Source organism: Anser cygnoides, chromosome 1, assembly GCF_040182565.1.
Source record: "Anser cygnoides isolate HZ-2024a breed goose chromosome 1, Taihu_goose_T2T_genome, whole genome shotgun sequence".
Taxonomy (NCBI): domain Eukaryota; kingdom Metazoa; phylum Chordata; class Aves; order Anseriformes; family Anatidae; genus Anser; species Anser cygnoides.
In genome coordinates this window covers 153,073,352-153,089,900 of record NC_089873.1, presented here as the reverse complement: position 1 = coordinate 153,089,900, position 16,549 = coordinate 153,073,352, and the positions used below count along the sequence as shown (strand labels likewise).

The 16,549-nt window shown below is 35.1% G+C and overlaps 1 long non-coding RNA gene across 1 annotated transcript; it reads left to right on the top strand.

Moving 5' to 3' along the window:
* Positions 1-4,749: 4,749 nt before the first annotated feature.
* On the top strand, positions 4,750-11,265 carry LOC136788095 (uncharacterized). Its single transcript, XR_010827099.1, has 3 exons — positions 4,750-4,839; positions 6,379-6,418; positions 10,332-11,265. It is a non-coding gene; the product is annotated as an uncharacterized lncRNA (long non-coding RNA).
* The last annotated feature ends 5,284 nt before the right edge of the window (positions 11,266-16,549 follow it).

Sequence of the window (16,549 nt, the reverse complement as noted above, 5' to 3'; positions counted from 1 at the left end):
TGACCTGGAAGTCTGGGACAGGGAGCAGAAGAAACCCCCCACAGTTCAGGTGAAAACAGCTAAGAGACCTGCTGCTCCACCTGGATTGTCACAAGTCCATGGGACCAGATGGGATCCACCCGAGGGTGCTGGGGGAGCTGGCAGAGGTGATTGCCAAGCTGCTTTCCATCATCTATCAGTGGTCATGGTCATCTGGAAAGGTCCCAGATGACAGAGACTTGCTAATGTGATGCCCATTTATAAGAAGGGTTGTAAGGAAGAGCTCGGGAGCTACAGGCCTGTCAGCCTGATCTTGGTGCCAGGAAAAGTTACGGAACATGTCATCTTGAATGCAATCACGTGATGTATGCAGAACCACTGGGGGATCAGGCACAGTCAGCATGGGTTCATGTAAAGCAAGTCCTGCCTGACCAACCTTCTCTCCTTCTATGACTGGGTGATCCACCTGGTGGATGAGGGAGAAGCAGTTTACATAGTCTAGCTAGATGTCAGCAAGGCCTTTGACATAGTCTCCCATGGTATTCTTCTGGAGAAGCTGGCAGCCTATGGCTTGGACAGGTACACTCTTTGCTGATTTAAAAACTGGCTAGACAGCTGGGCCCAGAAAGTAGTGGTGAATGAGGTGAAATCCAGCTGGCGACTGGTCATGAGCGGTGTTCCCCAGAAGACGGTGTTGGTGCCCATCTTCTTTAATACCTTGATTAATGATTTGGATGAGGGAACTGAGTGCACCCTCAACAAGTTTGCAGATGACACTAAGTTGGGGGGAAGTGTCAATCTACCAGAGGGTAGGAAGGCCCTGCAGAGGGACCTGGATAGGATGGGTCGATGGGCAGAGGTCAGTGGGATGAGGTTCAACATGGATAAGTTCTAGGTCCTGTACTTTGGCCACAACAACCCTGTGCAATGCTACAGGCTTGGGGCAGAGAAATTTGAAAGCTCTGCAGAGGAAAAGGATCTGGGGTGTTGGTCGATGCTTGCCTGAACATGAGCCAGCAGTGTGCCCAGGTGGCCAAGAAGGCCAATGGCATCCTAGCTTGTACCAGGAACAGTGTAGCCATCAAGACAAGGGAGGTGATCATTCCCCTGTACTCTGCTCTGGTGAGGACACACTTTGAGCACTGTGTTCAGTTTTGGGTCCCTCAGTACAAGACAGACATTGAGGCCCTAGAGTTTGTCCAGAGAAGGGCTACGAAGCTGGTGAAGGGCCTGGAACATATGTCCTATGAGGAGCAGCTGGGGGAACTCAGATTGTTTAGTCTGGAGAAGAGGAGGCTCGGGGAGACCTTATTGCTCTCTTCAACTACCTGAAATGAAGTTGTGGGGAGCTGGGGGTCAGCCTCTTCTCACAGATAACTAGCGATAGGACTAGAGGAAATGGCTTCAAGTTGCCCCATGGGAGGTCTAGGTTGGAAATTAGGAGATATTTCTTCTTAGAAAGAGTAGTTGGGCATTGGAACGGGCTTCCCAGTTAGGTGGTAAGTCACTGTCCCTGGGGGTGTTCAAGGAAAGGTTGGACGTGGTGCTTAGGGACATGGTTCAGTGGGTGACATTACTAGTAGGGTCTTTTCCAATCTATGATTCTATGATTTTCAGATCCTAGCTTCCTAGAACCTATGATTCTATAATCTTCAGTGTATGTTATTCCATCCCCTCCCCTTGCCCTCCTCTCCTCCAGTAAAACTGAGGAAGAAAATTCTGAAAGAGGAAAATAAAAATTCCCATAAACCTTACTCCTAGTCTCCTTTTATTCTAGAAAAAAAGGCATGCTTCAGGGCTCATCCTTATAGAATCATAGAATTATTCAGGTTGGAAAAGACCTTTAAGATCATTTAGTCCAACCTTTAACCTAGTACTGACAAGTGAACCACTAAACCATTCTACTAAGTTCTAAATCTACATGTTTCTTGAAAACCTTCACGGATGGTGACTCAACCACTTCCCTGGGCAGCCTATTCCAATGCCACACAACCCTTTCAGTAAAGAAATTTCTCCTAATATCCAACCTTGGTTTCAATTCACTAGAAAAATGAAAAACTTTTCCTGTCTTTACGTTCCCAGTGGGTTGTACACCCTCCACAATGTTTCTTTTCTTGCAAAGGTAAAAGGGCTAAAATCTTCTTCTTTTTACTACACCTACCCACCTCAAACCATTACCACATTATAGACCTGATTTCTGTAATTAATAAGCATTGTTTCCTGGATTTACAGTCCACTCTGGTTAATCTATTCCTCATTTATCTGTATGTCTTCAGTATTTTAAGGATTTAAAGTGTAACACATTTTATATTCTGCATTTATCCAAAGATTTGTTAATTTGAATAAAGATGGAGTTTACAGACAGACTTAGGTTAATCAGGTTGGAATTATTACAGTTTGCTGGTATAGTTTGGTCCTCTTTTTTTTTACTGGAATGAACTTAAGTAGCTGTTCTTCTCCACTGCTCTTTTGCTGTGCTAGATGACAAGACCACAGCTGTAGCAAATGATTTTCCCTGTGTCAGACATCTCTCACAGTACAATCAATACATTTCGTGGTGTGTTTAGCTCAGACAACGTTCAGTTATTAGTGTGCAAAGGAGAAAGAATTCACTATTCTGAAATGGTTTCTCTGTCTATCAGAAGAATGATGGCGATGAAAATCTTCTGTTTGACATACTTCCCTGTAGCATGTCTGGTACGCCTTTCTGTTTTGGAGTTAGGATCTTTTTGTGTTTGTTTGTTTATTCCTTTCCCTCCTGAATAGGTATTTGTCTTCTTATAGTTCTAAAGACAATGAAATGTGACTTTTTATTTTTTTTTCCTTTTTTTTTTTAAGTCAACACTGTGACATAATAGTAGTGATTAAAGAATATGTAAACAGCTCAACAGTTGGATCTGTGTTTCAGCAGTACGATGAGAAAAAACCTCCCTAAAAAGAGCCATAATTTTGTGTGGTTTAGTGAAAACAAAAGTGTAGTGAGTTCATAAATTGCATTTCTTGGAGTTCACAGTAATGACAGACAAGTTTCAAGGGCTCAGTTACTTGGATCTATGATGGCAAACCTAATGATGATTATAAAGCATATACCATTTGAGTCAGTGGAGTGGTACCTACTACTGTCTTGATGCCTAAGAGTTGTAAGAGAGACCAATAATAATCTTGCAATGCAGAAGGGAAGATGGTAGCTCCTTCTCAAAGCAATTTAAACCATTCAGGGTAACCATGACAAACAGTTCTTGTGAGGACTACGCGTTTATGTCTAGAAATTTCATCACACTTTAATCTGCAAGTCAACTTCAAATATACTACTTTAACTGTATGAAAAAGTTTTGTGAGCAATTACATATTTTTAATTTTAATTAAAATCATTCTAATATTTTGATTTTAATACTTAAATTTATTTGTGGTTTTGTTGTTGTTGTTTTATTTTTACTTTGGCATTAATCTGTATTAAAAAAAAAAAATCAACATGTAAATCCAATCATTATCAGATATTTTGTACTCTGTTCAGAACATAATACCCTGGAAGCAGCATGCAAGGAAACACTGCTTATGTATTTGTCCTCTATAACGCCATGAATTTCCTATAAGTGTGCCCTTTCAATCACGTTGGTTGCTCTGTGCTACTGTGAGGGTGTAAACTGTGGAAGTAGTTTTTTCCCAGCCATAAAAAAGCTTAAATAATAAAAAGGGAAAATGAAAGTTTAGAAAGTTTTTACTGCAAAATAGTGAAAGAAATTGCCAGTCAGTAAAGAATTTGATCTTTACAGTTATTTAATAGTTTAAACTAATAAAAGACAAACCACACATTTTTCTGCATATTGGAATCATTAAACTTAGTTACAATTAGTGGCTAGAATCTTGAACTAGACTTGACATATTTAATTAAGTAGAAACATAGCATCGTAAGAGACCTTCTTGGCCATCAGTTTTACTCCTGGTTATTGCTGGTAATTGTTTTTTGTTTGTTTGTTTTCCTGCCCTGCCTGTTATTCTGGCAGCTTTTGGGCATTCAGCATTTCAGAATCCTCAATGCCATAGATGTGCATTCAGTACTACTTCCCTCCTGCTTGGTGTGTCTGGCTGGGAAGCAGAAGAAATGTTAGCCTTCAACACGTTGCCCTCTAAATGGCAAAGAAGGCATATGAGGCAGAAGGGTCTTGCAGGATAGAGAGTCCCTGTGACCTGTAAGACCCCTAGCTCTGTGGCTAATAACCCCCTAACCCCAGGCCTGTTCCTGTTGTCTTGGAACCCACCTGGAGTACATGAGATGTGGTTTTCCTCACATGTCATGAGAGTAGATCTTCATTCTTCTTGTACTTTACTTTGACTTGAGACGTTCATGTGAATATTTTGCAATAGCAATATTCACATACATAAACATTATCAACCTAGTGTGAATTTCTTTTCTTTTTTTTTTTTATTAATAGTACATATGAAGTAGTACCCCCTGAAGCGGATCAGAAACAATACAATAATTCAGAATGTGCTAAAGAGCCAGTGACCATTTGTTCAAATATTTAATTTGAATGTTATGGTCAATGTTTATTTCCTATTGCAAATGTCACTTCTTTGTTGCAGGGATTTGGTGGGTTAATTTTTTTCTGTAAGGAAAAACTTTACACTTTGATTCATTATTCTGTACCAAAACTGAGTATTTTTCCTGCATACATGTCTGAAAGACCACGGAATATATATTTTTAATATAAGGAAGTTTCAATTACTTGCATTTGTTCTTAAATTTTTAATTTTCCAGACATCACAATGAAAGGATCCATCACATGAAAAGGACCCATATGATTTAATGAGCAACGAACTGTATGGAGAATAAAAATGTACCTTGAAATGTTGTTCTCAGTAAGTTGTCACTGTCCTTTAACCTGAGCAAAAAAGCATATCCTTACAAGATAACTATGTCATTTCTAAAATGGCATTTTTTCTTCTGACACTTTGACATGTTAGTACTGTATTTCTTCCTTTACCCTTTAAGTGCCCTTAGCTTAATTTAACCTTGAAAGTAGTATTGGCATAGCAACTGTTTTAAAGAAAGCATCGAAGTTTCCAGTCTTTCTGCAGTTTAAAGGTTAATTATGCACACTGCCAATTTCTGCAAGCAACCAGGCTTTGTACACCCTTCTCATGTAATGCTGAAGAGTGCTGCTGGAAGAGTATACATGTTTTAAAATAAAACTTGTGAAGTCCCCCCTTTCCATTCAAACAGCCTGAACTGTCAGTTTTGCTAACCTTTGTTTGCCTGTCACTGTGTTCCCATGATTAAATGTGAAGATTATAATCATTAACTGTGCCGGGGGTTCACTGTGGGTGGAATTTTGATGGGTGGATGACATTCTGTTTATACTATGAAGTCAAAATCAGACTTCATCTCTTCCAGCTCAACACCCGGAGGTCTCTAGGTTAGCTACCAAGGCCTAGCTGTATTCATGTCACCTGACTTTAATATTAAATACTGCATCCATGGCAGATTGGAAAGTATTTTGCTATATTCTTTAATCTCTGCCTTTCTTTTTAACTGGAATAATCTACTGGACATAAATGAACTTGATTTGACCTGGAGATGAACTGGTAAAAAATAGTAATAATAATAATAAAGAGGCAGAAGAGAGAGAGAAGACAATCTTGTTTAATGTACAGAAAAAACATCGTTTGTACAGATCTTCTTTTTTTCTCTTTCTGTTAATTAGCATTTTACATTTTAATTTCCATTTTAAAATCAGTTCATACCATCTTTCCTTTAATAATCCTACAAGAAACGAATGAAGGTTCTATTTGTATACAAAGCTAGGTCTTCAAAATATAAATTATTTTTATCCAATACTTTAGATATTTTTAGAGTTTCTGAAAATGAAATTGTAACTTTAATTAGTATATTACATTAATATTACTTTACCTTCAAATTTATAGAATATTTGAATTAACATGATATTGAAAAAACAAAACAAACAAAAAGACAGAAATCCCTTCTAGATATTGATGGAAGAAAAGCTATATTAATAACTTGTTTGATGTACCTGTTTATTTTATGATATTAAATTAATTTGGTAAAACATCAGCACATGTTGTTGTTTTTAATAACTTTAAGTATAGATTTTACGATGCTATTTAATTAGCTAGCAAAGCATTCACAGAAAACTGTTAAAATTTAACAGAATATGTTATCAAGAAACTCATAAACTTTAAAAGACCCATTGACCCATAGTTTAATTGATTAATATTAATAAAAAATATATTCAGGAAGGAAGAGAAAGAAAGAAAGAAAAAGAGAAAGAAAGAAAGAGAAAGAAAGAAGGAAAGAAGGAACGAAAAAGAAATAGATTTACTGGGCATTTCCTTGAGTTTATTACTAGCTCACATTGTCTTTTTCTCATTTCCTGTCAGGCTTCACCATCAGATAAACACATTTCTGAATAACGCTGAGGTATGTACCTATCTCCCCAAGGCTTTTTACATGCCACAATCCCAATTTTGTAAGTTTGTGAATAAACTGGAGTGAATAGAATTTGGAAGGAAATTTAGACAGGTATCATACGTATAGCCTAAATGTCAGGTGGCTTTTGCATTCCTTAATAAGTGACCCTTAGAGGGCTAGAGGGCTTGTTCATCACCACTTGAACCTCTGATGAACTGCGATCTTGCCTTTAGCTATGAAGACTCGTCTTCATCATCAGCCTTAAGCTCAGTCAGAAGGAGGCTGTGCAGAAATAACTGCAAATATTCTTTGCTGTGCATTTACAGCAAATTTACATGAGCTAATAAAATGTCATGATTTTATTCAGCTAAGTGTGTGAGGGAAGTGAATGATCTTTGGAAGCTCGAAAAACAAATTCCTATTTGTTCTTTTCTTGTTTTCCTTGAGATGAAATGGATCTTTCTAAATGTCTTCAGACATCTGTGCTTCCTTCCATGCTTTCTCACACTAGAAACATTGTCTGCAATGGTCTTTTTTTTTTTTTTTTTTTAACCATATCCAGTGCATAACAAAGTATATAGTTTCTACAGACTTTTAGCTTTTTGTGGCCTTTTTAGCTTATTCTCACTTTGCAATCAAATCAGTGTGGAAGGTATAATTCTTTTGTGTGGCATCATATAAAAACAATATATAAATTGTAATTGTACAAATTCAGTGCAGAGAATTAAATGATTGAAATGGAACCAAGTACTTTTATGTGTATGCATGTGTATATGGGAAACCATTGTAAGGCATCACTATGCAAGTTATATGCAGAGGCATATAATTTATTATTTATTTATTTATTTTACATAAGAACCCATAGAGTCCCACACTATAGCAAGGAAAGCCTATCTTCTTATCAGCTTACATAATATAGGAAGAATATGGTTCTAAACAATGAACAATATAAATCACATCTGAAGAACTCAACATAACCATTAAATGTTTTTATGAGGATGCATTACAGTAAATCTGTATGTTTGTATATATCTAGAAGCATAGTGCTTCCAATGGAAATGTCATCTAAAGGAAAAATAAAAGAAACCTGTTCAATATTTTCCATTCAATTAAATGTAACATTGTAATTATTTCTTACATTAATTGGACATAATTTGAAATATAGAGATTTCTAATAGATACAATGAATGTAAAATGTTGACAGTTGAAGAATATCTCATCACCATAAAAAAGATTAAGGTAACAATTTGGAGACTGTTAAGCTATTAAAGATAATAAGAAATGTGTAACTGGCAAAGGTGGAATACTATTTAACTGTCTTCACAATGGGTTACTACAAAGCAGATTGAAGGTAAAAAGATTGCACTGAATTTGATTGTATGAATGTAGTATCAGGAATAGATACAACTCATGTTACTAAATTATTTAAAAGTTTCGTATAAATAATTACTGTTGAAATTGAAAATATGCACATATAGAAACCAAGGTATAAAAATATTTAACATAACAGAACATGATTTTAAACTAGCAGTTCCAGGATAAACTTTCCCCTTTTCCCTTCCCCACTTGTCCCTGAAGTTTTTAAATGCATTGATGTTGAAATAAACTAATAACGACACTATGAACTGCTTTCCACCATAGCACTTTAATTGGAGCCTGATCCTGCTCCAATAGAGGTCAGTGAAAAACATCCTACTGATCTCATTTAAGTAACATAAGGTAGAAACTCTTGTGTACTTCCAAGTTGCTTAAAGTTCACATTATTGGTCAACATTATGAAAACATGGATGTGACCTTCATTTTTTGTTTATTTTGAAATTTAGTATTTATTCTGTCTCTCTGGTCACCTGCATTGTTACAGCATAATGAAACTACTGCACAGTACTGCAATGTATAATGCTCCTGTTAAAAATTACTTATCCAGTTATCCTGTCAGTTGCACATGTATGCATTAAAACTGTAGGAGCTGCATTTGTAGCTGATGGCTAATTTATTTTATGTATTAAAATAGGTGTTTATAAGAAAGGATCCATTGAATAACGTAAATGAAAATATTTTGGACTCTTTTTCAGAATAATGTCTTTTCTTCACTTGCTTGTCATAAAGAATACTCATCCATGTGATGAGAATTTGCTTTGACCTTTTCTTAAACCTTGGTATAAGAGATATACGCAAAGCATAGTCCTACTTCATTTCTCACAGAATGAGCCAGAGCAGTCTAGATTAAAGCTGTTTCTTAGCAAATGAAATTCAGTGTTTCTAATCAGCAGAGAGGTTCATGATGCAAAAACTGGTTGGTATGTTTCAGATAAAAGAAAAAATCTCATAATTCAGAAGGCTAAAACCTTTTCCCTGTGCATAGACTTTAGTGAGAACTGTATATTTGATATATAAAAACTATAATTATAGAAAAACTACAACATTTTTAAAGTATTAGCTTGGTAGTATGTGAAAACTTGCATCATTTATCTACTGTCTACCCATTTTTTGCAGAAAGAACACCGGTCTCTTGTGTTATCAATCTGTACTTTTGTAAGAATAAGCTCTCGAAATTAAAAGCAAAACAAAAGCAAAAAATAAAAATAAATAAATAAATAAATAGGGCTTTCAAGTAACTGATAGCAGTGAAAATCTTAAGCTTGTTGGATTTGTTTTGTTAGTTAGTAAGATATGCTATTATTTGATACGAACATTAGGAATCAGCCTACTTCTCTGTGGCATTTCTTTATGGAAGGCAATTCTTTCAAGAGGTGAACTGAGTGTTTTCCTTGTGGAAGTATTCTTTGACTGCTCTCTTGCCTCTAGAGAGAAGCAATACAAGTGTACTTTAAAAATATTTATTTATTTATTTATTTTACTGGCAAATTTCACTACAGATGAAACTATATTAAAGTGATGTAAGTAGTTTTCTTTGCTTGATGAGAAGCTTTGAACAAATTGGCTTCAGTCTGTCTTTCTATAATATATGTTTTTCGTGCTGCCAACAAGATATCACTGACAAGCCAAGAATCAGCAGTTTGAATTGGTAAGTTAGGCCTCATAAAAAATAGATATACCAAATAAATGACAAGAGAAAACCTAGAGTGTATAATAATAAGATACCATTGAGAGAGAGGAGAGAAAAACAATGAAAAAAGAGGGAAATGAAAAAGAGAAGAAAAAATAAAAAAGAAAAAAAAAAGAGAAATAAAAAATAAAAGCTTCACAACTGTATAATTGCATTTGTATTTATTGAATAGATGAACTTGATTTAATTGATCTTTCTTATATCTGTGCCTGATTACTGTTGTATAAATGCTAATCTCTCCATGCTTTATGCTGTTTTCAACTTCCCTGTAAAAAACAAACCTTGCTTTATTCCAGATAAAATAGGTGTTGAATCTGTTTTCATAGTCACAGGTATTTCAGACTGGCTGATATATTTATACATAGATTTTTGAATTTGAGCTGAGCCAGACTCAGTAGTAGAAATGTCAATAAGTGGCCAGCACATACGTATCCACTCCACTCAGTGCCATTGTGCTAAAGGGACTGCCACCAACAGCACAAGCTGTAGTGTGTTTTAAGCTAGCTAACTATAGTACCAGTATCAATTAAACATGGCGGCTCAGAGAAATAGATTTTGTTTCTTAGATGAATCTTACAGTGACTCAGTGCCTGAAGCATTGGCATGCTGTTCTCTCATCTTGGAGACTGAGCAGTCCTGGACTTCTCATCTGAAACAAAGCTTATCAGGAATGAAAGAGTTTCAGATGGAAAACAGTTTAGTGAAAAAAATAAAAATTAATCACATAATCAACAACAGGGATTTCTAAGGTGAATGGAGTTATAGAAAATGGGATATGTTTCTTATAATAATAAACAGTGTATGGTAGGAAAGTTATTGTTCTCAGCAGATATTCTTATTTGATTCTTTTAACAGTGCAAGGACTGAAATAATGTTGAAAGTGTAGCCAGCATATTCAAACACAGGAAGCAGACCAAGGAACTCATTGCCATCTCCCATCAAGACCAATGACATAAAAGACTGACAACTAAGTGGAAAGATTAAGCACTTCTTGTGTCTCCAGAGCAAGAACAGAGATGCAGTATCATGAGGTCTTGGAACTCAGTATTTTCTGGGTCTTAATTCTGTATTCAGAATAGTAAATATTGCTACTCAGTTACCTTAATTAGCTGGTACACTAACCTCTTACATATATTTTTTAAATGAAAATTAAAAATGTTTAAATTATGTCATTTGTTTGTACAATGCAAAAGTTGGAATTTTTCTTTGAAAATTATGATAGACAAAAATATGATTCTCTTCCTTTAATGCATTTGTCACCAAAGCTCTTCTGAAGCCTATAAATGATATTCTGCTATGGACTCAGTTACAAATAGTAAATAGATTTAAAGAAAGATTTAAAAATTAAAGGAAAGAAACAAAACAAAACAAAACAACAACAACAACAACAGCAAAAAAAAACGAAAAAAACCAGCTTCCTAATACAAAGGGAAAAGAGAAACATATGTGGCTGGAGACACAGAGAAAAGCTCAGGCAGAGGGACCAGACCCTGAAACAATGGAATCATCAGCATTGCTTTACACTGCAGCCTAATTCGATGTGTCAGGCCGTAATCAGCTCTGTTTCACAATGCTTTGCTCTATAAAAGCAGATTTGTTTAACCACAACCTCTATTTCAGCATGACTGAGAATGAAGAATAACCAATGAAGCCAGGCATATCTCACGGGTTATATTATGAGCATAGAGTGAATCCATCATTTGCTGAAGAGGCAGAGAAAAAGTGACAGGCTCATTCATGCCTTAGAGTCATTTTTAGGCCTATTGAAAATTTTAATCTGTGCACTTTGGATGAACTTCCCCACTTCTTAATTTAGTATGTGTAGCCCTGTGGTACAGTCTGTCTGCCTCAGATAGGGCAGTTTTGCTTCTCTAGGACACCAGCACCTCCAAACAGTTTTCTTCTACAGATTCAGGCTGGCTGCCTCGAACTTTACACAGACACATAAGCCCTGTTTAGAGGAGGACTTCAGAGTTAATTAAATTCTGAATTTGTTTCTGTAGCAATCATATATACCCTAGAGCTAGCATAACACCATTCCACCAATAATTTTATTTTAACATTAAAGGTACTGTACATATTTATAGATATTTTCTTTTATAAATAAACATCTATACTTAGCAGCATGAATATTCTACTCCCTCAGTTTAATATAAAAGCCTTTAAAAATAATTTTAAAAAAGGAAAACAAAACAAAAAATGCATTAAAAATACTGCAAATCAACAAATTCAAAGAATTTGCTTATTTAAAAGATGTCTGCAGCTGTCAAATAAAATTACTATTAGAAATGGTGACATCTCAGATAAATGAGCTAAAGACGTTGGCTTCTTTCTAGTAGAAAAATTCATGTCTGCCTCCCAATGCCACCAACTGTGCTGCAGTCTGCATTTGTTGTGCATGACAGATATACTTGAAACACTGAAAGTACTGAGGCACAATATGTATAAACATTTGACCCAAACTTGACAGTCCATATTAATAACATCAAGTTTGGAAAATGAGAAAATTTAGAGCATTCATTCCCTCCCATTTCCTTCCCCCCTGCCCCCTCCCCCCCTCCCCCCCCCCTTAGATTTTACCCTCTGCAGAAAGCATAAATATATAAAAGAACTTTTTTCCCCCCCAAAATGTATCCTGAATGAAGAGCCATGCTTCTGAAACAGATTTCTTTTCAAAACATTTTCACATAAAAACACAGAGTAAATTCAATGTCTCGTATTCATTTTATTGACATCTCTGTGCTACAATATTTTCAAGATGGCTGCACCTCAGCGAAATATGGGTCACAGATTTATTGTGAACTTTGGAAAAAAGCAAATGAGTATGACGTTGAAATTCAAGAAGTAACAAAAATATTTACATTTTTTTTCACCAAAAATTGTGGGGGACTTTGTTTCTTTTCTTTTCTTTTCTTTTCTTTTCTTTTCTTTTCTTTTCTTTTCTTTTCTTTTCTTTTCTTTTCTTTTCTTTCTTTTCTTTTCTTTTCTTTTCTTTTCTTTCTTTTCTTTTCTTTTCTTTTCTTTTCTTTTCTTTTCTTTTCTTTTCTTTCTTTTCTTTTCTTTTCTTTTCTTTTCTTTTCTTTTCTTTTCTTTTCTTTTCTTTTCTTTCTCCTTTTCTTTTCCTTTTCTTTCCTTTTCTTTTCCTTTTCTTTTCCTTTTCTTTTCCTTTTCTTTTCCTTTTCTTTTCTTTTCTTTTCTTTTCTTTCTTTTCTTTTCTTTTCTTTCTTTTCTTTTCTTTTCTTTTCTTTTCTTTTCTTTTCTTTTCTTTTCTTTTCTTTTCTTTTCTTTTCTTTTCTTTCTTTTCTTTTCTTTTCTTTTCTTTCTTTTCTTTTCTTCTTTTCTTTCTTTTCTTTTCTTTTCTTTTCTTTCCTTCCCTTCCCTTCTCTTCTCTTCTCTTCTCTTCTCTTCTCTTCTCTTCTCTTCTCTTCTCTTCCCTTCTCTTCTCTTCTCTTCTCTTCTCTTCTCTCTCTTCTCTTCTCTTCTCTTCTCTTCTCTTCTCTTCTCTTCTCTTCCTCTTCTCTTCCTTCACTTCCTTCCCTTTTTCTTCCCTTCCCTTCCTTCCCTTCCCTTCCCTTCCCTTCCCTTCCCTTCCCTTCTTCCCTTCCCTTCCCTTCCCTTCCCTTCCCTTCCCTTCCCTTCCCTTCCCTTCCCTTCCTTCCCTTCCCTTCCCTTCCCTTCCCTTCCCCTTCCCTTCCCCCTTCCCTTCCCCTTCCCCCCCCTTCCCCCCCCTTCCCCTCCCCCCTTCCCCTTCCCCCCCCTTCCCCTCCCCTTCCCCTTCCCCTTCCCCTTCCCCTTCCCCTTCCCCTTCCCCTTCCCCTTCCCCTTCCCCTTCCCCTTCCCCTTCCCCTTCCCTTCCCCTTCCCTTCCCTTCCCTTCCCTTCCCTTTCATTTTTATCCGCAGGTTCTAAGTGAAATGCTTGCTAAGTGTTGGATCTATATCACTTCACTTTCCACCTGTTGCTGTCTGTTTCATTTCCAGACACTTGAATTGAAGGTTAACAAGGCAAAGAGACAAACAAATGAATCTCTGGGTCAAATGTACAGAGAGCAATGATTGATGCAGTATTGAAGGAGTAGTATTGTTCCTTTCAAACTTCAAATTCAAATATAGAACAATGCCATTTCAACAGACTGTAAGCCAGAAGAGTGTTTGCCAGGTAAAAGGTTCAATAGGTGAGGAAGTGTAGAGAGATCAGTAGGTAAAATGTCTATAGTAAAACAAAACATAGCTAAATCTGTGCAAATCCTGCCCAGTCTCATCTTTTTAATCAGAAGCATTTTAAAAAATCACCTGAGCAGTGGAAGGATTTGAATACTAATTCTTAAGACTGCTTCTGCTTTTCTTTGTTCTGTTTAAAGAGGAAAAAAAAAAACATAATATGAATGTAAAGAATCACTGTCAATCTGCTTATAGTATATAACATACTAATGACAGAATAAGACCATTTTCTTTTCATTCAATGATAAGATGTTTGGAAAAGATGTTTCCATCTTTTATCTTGTAAAACTGCAGTCTTGATTTTTTTTTTTCTGTTTTTCAAACTCAGACAAAAATGGCACTTTCTGCCATTCAAAAATGACCTATGTTTACATTTCTGTTACAGAGTTTATAGTTTATTTGTCTCTTCTGCAATTAGTTACACTCAAAGTAATTCAAGGTCCAGAATTTGAGTAGATACATCGCAGTATTAATAAGATGCACCTGACCTTATATTGTGTCAATATTCTATTTTTTCATAATGCAAAAATGAAAAAATCTAAATATTGTCACTGTAAAAGGAAATTAATAAGGAAAAGTCAATGAAATAGCATGTATACCAATATGAAACAAGGCACAATCTTAGAAATATATTTAGATTGTCTTAGCTGAAAAAAATTACAATTGAATTTCATCTTCTCAGGTAAAGGAGTTCTTTAAGAATAGGCTTTCAGAAACTGAGAGAAACTACATTAACACTTTTTTGCATTATAGAGATGCTATCTTAGGTGAGTTTGTCATCTGTTGGAGATATCTATATTACCTGAATTACCTCTTATATCCTGCCTCATATTATCAAGTAACAGAATGGAAAAAAAACAGAAACAAACAAAAACCACCACCACCAACAACAAAACACTTTAGTAACACTTGAAATGATAACATGCAGATATTTTCTATAACATTTTTTTTGTGGTATAGATAAATTGTATTTTCACATTTTATAGGATTGGCAATCTATATACTAAAAACTGAAGATTCGTTTCTGTAGCTTGCATGAAGAAGCTGAACAAGGGAATACAGGAAATCTGTAGAAAAACAGCTTCACTGTGGTTATTGCAATGGTCTGTACAGTTCCTATTGATATCACACTTCTGCATATAAGACTGTGCACATAATCATAAAATATCAGTTATGCTTGATAGTAATTTAATTTGGTACAATTCTTTATTAAAAATTGAACTTTTTTGTATGAACTTTAAGTTAAAAATGTTAATTTTGGGAATGACATATTTGTACATATGTAGTAGTTGGCAAAGGGAAAACCTGGGACTCGAGGATGAAAGTTTTCCTTACCCCAAGACTGTGTCATGACTACCAGTCTCCAGCTGAGAAATAACTCTCAAGTCTTAGTATATGAAATTATTTTCAAAACTCTGCTAGCCTGATAGGTTTCAGCTGTGAATGATAATACATCTCCAACAGACTTCAAAGCTGAAAATAATTTTTGAGACTGAATTTTTGTCATTATATATTCTTGTTTGACTTCTGTTCAACTGTTAGCAGCTATGTGTAATATAGAATTAAAAAAAAAAAGTCAAATACCCTTTACCACTGTGCATTATGTGTTAATAATTCTGCCTTTCATACATAATATATTATATATATTATTCTGAAAATGAGAAATTGTCCTAAACTTGATAATTAGGAAGTCAGTGAATATTGACTTATTGAGAAAAATAACTTTGCTTGTAAATTGTGTTAAAAATATTTTAGCAATATTATTTATAAAATATATTTATGTTATATTTAATGTATATATTATATAGAAATTTCTAATTTCAAAATACCACTTAGTCCTTTTTGTTTGCTTTGTTTTTGTTTGTGCAGCAATTACAATATTTTGACCCTTTGACTCTTGTGTTAGGATTCAAATGGAAGCAGTTATTTAAATATTTGAGACCCACAGATATTTTTTTCAGTTCAGCTTGGATACATTCAGGTCAGTTCTGAGTCTGAATCAAATTTCAGAAACAGGGATAGGTTATAATTTCGTCCTTCACTAAAATAAATTTCTGCCATGGTGACCTGATTAAAATTTCTTCCTTGTAGAGAAATTAAACTGTCCTTGTAAATTTCAGCAATTATATTTGTGTAAATGTGGTGCAGATCTTGAAAATTCAGCTGGATACTGATGTTTTCCATCTTTTATCTTGTAAAATCACAGTCTTGGGTAATTGATATGAAAGAAATCAAAATGTTTGTCATTTTTCAAGCTCAGGCAAAAAATGTACTTTATGCAAACTAAAAAAAATATTTTGTTGAAATTGAAGCTGCTAATGTATAAACATTTAAGCCAAGACACACTCCCATCTTCTTGGAACAGGACAAAGTAAATCAGTGGTCAGCAAAGCCACATGGAGCTTTTACCCAGAAGGCAAACACTTAGCACTTTCATCAGTTTCCTTTTATCTGCCTCTCTCTGTCGGCACCACTCAGCTCAGCTTTCGATCTGATGAGAGGGCACTGGTGTCATGACAGAGAATGTGAGCTAATGAAAGTGTAAAGCTCTGGTTCAGCAGACTAGAAAATTCCCATCTAGTGAGCAGAAACTGCAACCTGATATGACTGAGTTTTTAGCAGACATTGCCTTTATGTGCTTAAATGTCCACGATGGTTAAATTTATGATTCTGTAAACCTTAAGCATTTGATTTTTTTTCCTTAATTGTTGTTTTATTGCAATTTACTAAGGTTTTTAACACAACTACATTTTATATATTTTATAAATTTATAAATTTTGTTAAATAGGATAGCTCATTAGGTTAGAAAAAAATAATTAGTGATGGACATTTTTTTAAAGATCCCTTCATTGTA